Source organism: Scyliorhinus canicula, unplaced genomic scaffold, assembly GCF_902713615.1.
Source record: "Scyliorhinus canicula unplaced genomic scaffold, sScyCan1.1, whole genome shotgun sequence".
Lineage (NCBI taxonomy): Eukaryota > Metazoa > Chordata > Chondrichthyes > Carcharhiniformes > Scyliorhinidae > Scyliorhinus > Scyliorhinus canicula.
Genome location: NW_024055733.1, coordinates 649,274 through 652,908, shown reverse-complemented (window position 1 = coordinate 652,908; position 3,635 = coordinate 649,274).

Genomic DNA, 3,635 nt, shown 5'->3' with positions numbered 1-3,635 from the left:
TGCTGTAATTTTCTTTGTTCTTTGTTCTTTCTTCTTAACCTTGTGTTGTAAGACGTCTTACTGCATCTGTAACTGACTGCTGGGCATCTGTTATTATATATGAAACATCATAAGACATGGGAGCAGCATAGGCCTCTCGATCCATCGAGCCTGCTCCGCCGTTCAATCATGGCTGCTATATTTCTCATCCCCATTCTCCTGCCTTCTCCCCATAATCCCTGATCCCCATATTAATGAAGAATCTATCTATCTTTGTCTTCATTAAACTCAGTGAGTTGGCCTCTACAGACCTCTGCGGCAGAGAGTTCCACAGATTCAGCACCCTCAGGCTGAAGAAATTACTTCTCATCTCTGTTTCAAAGGATCGTCCCATTAGTCTGAGATGGTGGCCTCTTGTTCTAATTTTCCCTATAAGTGAAAACATCCTCTCCACATACACTCTATCCGTGCACTGCAGCACCTGTGAGTTTCAATAAGATTCCTCCTCATCCTCTGAACTCCAACTCAGAGTCCTCCACCGTTCCTCATGTGACAAACCTTTAATTCCAGTGATTATTCTTGTGAACCTCCTCTGGACCCATTCCAAGTCCAGCACATCCTTCCTTAGATACGTGGTCCAAAACTGCCCACAATAGTATAAATGGAGTCTGACCAGAGCCTTAAACAGCCTCAGAAGAACTTCCCTAGTCTTGTATTATAGCCCTCTTGACATGAATGCTAACATTGCATTTGCCTTCCTAACTGCCAATTAAACCTGCCCGTTAACCTGAAGAGAATCGTGAACACGGACTCCCAAGTCCCCTTATGCGTCTGAATTTCTGTTCCTCCATTTCTCCTTGCAAAGAGCATAACCTCACACTTTTCCACATTGTATTCCATCTGCCGCGCCTTTTCCCACTCTCCTTGCCTGTCCAAACCCTTCTGCTGCCCGCCTGAATATTCAGTATCCTTTTACATATATTTGTATCATCTGCAAACTGAGAACAGTGCCTTCAATTCCTTCAACCAGGAGGTTTGTTCTTTCATCTTTATTTGTCCTCACCTTCTGAGAGAGATTCTCTTTTGCTCATTCTGACCTTCCTCAATTCCCAGTTTATTTCATCTGACATTAGCACAAGATGTAGGCCCATCGAGTCATTCAAGCATGGCTGATATTCTTCTCATCCCCATGCTCCTGCCTTCTCCCCACAACCACTGATCCTCTTATTAAGTAAAAACATATCTATATCTGTCTTAAACACACTCCGTGAATTGTCCTCCACAGCCTTCTGCGGGAGAGAGTTCCACAGATTCACCACCCAGTGGCAAAATAAATTCCTCCTCCTTTAAAACAAAGATCGTCCCTTTCGTCTGACATTGTGTCCTCTGCTTCGAGCGTTCCCAACAAGTTGAAACATCCTCTGCACTTTCCCTCTATCCAGGCCTCTAAGTATCCTATCAGTTTCAATAAGATTCCCCATCATCCTTCTGAACTCCGAGTACAGACCCAGAGTCCTCAACCGTTGCTCGTATGGCAAGCTCTTCATCCCACGTATCATTCCTGTGAACGTTCTCTCCACCCTTTCCAAGGCCAGCACATTGTTGCTTCGAAACTGCTCATCATATTCCAAATGGGGCCTGACAAGAGCTATATACAACCTGAGAAATACATCCCTGGTCTTGGCCACCAGCCCACTCGACACGGCATTAGTCCTCGTAACTGCCGACTGAACCTACACATTAACCTTTAGAGCATCGTGAACTAGGACTCCCGAGTCACTTTGTGCTTCTGATTTCCTAGAAATTTCCCATCAGAGAATAGTCTATGCTGCCATTCCTCCTCTAAAGTGCATAAGCCGCACATTTCCACATCGTATTTCATTTGCTGCTGCCCACTCTCCTAGCCTGTCCAAACCATTCTGCAGACCTCCTGCTTTCTAAACACTACTTGTCCATTCCACACAAGACCACCAATCTAATGGTCGCGTTTGATGTGCCGTCACTTTGTTGGATTCGATTTGATTTGTTTATTGTCACGTGTACCGAGCTACAGTGAAAAGATTTTTTTCTGCGAGAAGCTGCCCGATCATTAAGTGCATGGGAAGGATATAGAATGAACGAAAATACATAATAGAGCAACACACGGTACACAATGGAACTGCATTACACCGGCAACGAATGGAACATACAGGGTGTAGTGTTAATGAGGCCAGTCTATAATGTGGATCGTTTAGGAGTCTGGTGACAGCGGGGAAGAAGCTGTTTTTTTCAGTTTGTTCGTGCGTGCGCTCAGATTTCTGTATCTCCTGCCGAATGGAAAAGTTGGAAGATGAGATAATGGACATCAGGCTTACCGGAAGCCCACACTTCCCCTTCCATCTTCTGCTGCAGGACCATTCCGCACGCTGCCACGCATCTAATGTCCACTTTTGATGAGTCGTCACTTCTGCAGACAATTGAACCTTGTTTCGCTGGGATAGGATCGGTGACAAGCAGGAATAGATCACAGCGAGGACAGCCAGGCTCGTGTGCGAATTCACCACTGTCGGCTCCGTGTGCTTTCCGAATTATACTAACCTGGTATTATGGATTCCCTAATTTGTGATTCAACGCACTGGGACGGTCTCGTATACGGTGCGGGTGGAAGGGCAGGACGTGAATATGCACGTGGACCATCTGTGGAGCTCAATGGAACAGATACCGAGGACTGTCCACAGAACGCGGGCCTGTGGTGTATCTCCCTCGGGAGTGGTTGCCACTCTTACCCAGCGAGGTGATCGCACTTTTGGACTCTGCAATATGGGAGTTGGAGCAATATGACCAGGAGTCGGACACGGAGGTTTCTGCCCACAGACTTGTCGCAGGTCCAGGAGTTATCGTTGAAAGAAAGGCTGAGGTGTCACCCAGAAACGACGCTTCCGGGTCCATTTCATCCGTTCGGGCCTGGAGCACTTGACAAATGTGGCAATTCATTTCCCGACTTCTGTCGAAATGGACGAGCTACTGGGCTTGGGGGCGAGGGGTATATTGTCACCCTACAGGAGTCCAAAAAATCTGCAACGTCTGGGTCCATATGGCGTTATCTAGATCACAACCATCCAGCTGAGAGGAGCGAGCTTCTCATACACTTTTCCTGGGACTTTCCTGGGAATATATAAATTACCCGGCCAATTTATGTTGGGCGCAGGAGGCCCGACGGAGACTGGGAGGGATGTACAGTAACCAGAATAAAACTGAAAGTTTATCCAAGCAAATAGGTTTTGCTTGCCTGAGATTTCACAGATACGATCAGCGTGAAAGGACTCGCAGACGAAAGAAGCAGCAGGGGATGAATTGATTAGTTGCAGGAGATTAATTGCAAGGGGAAGAGATGGGCCTTCCTGTGGCCACCATTGAGACTCCAAAATGGCTAGTTGAATTATAATTCCATAGCAATGCACAAAGACACTGACTGACAGACGCCTCGATCTCATTTGTGTGCACTGCCATAAACTGTAAAATGTATCATGAGAAACATATATTTCGTAACACTTAGGTGCTGACAATTCAGATTCTTCAGCCCTTTCCTGGTAGGTTGACTCATGTTTACCTCGTTCTGCAGTTAGCAACATCCTGTTTTGTAAGATGTGTTCCTGAACCAACCAACTGTGTACTTC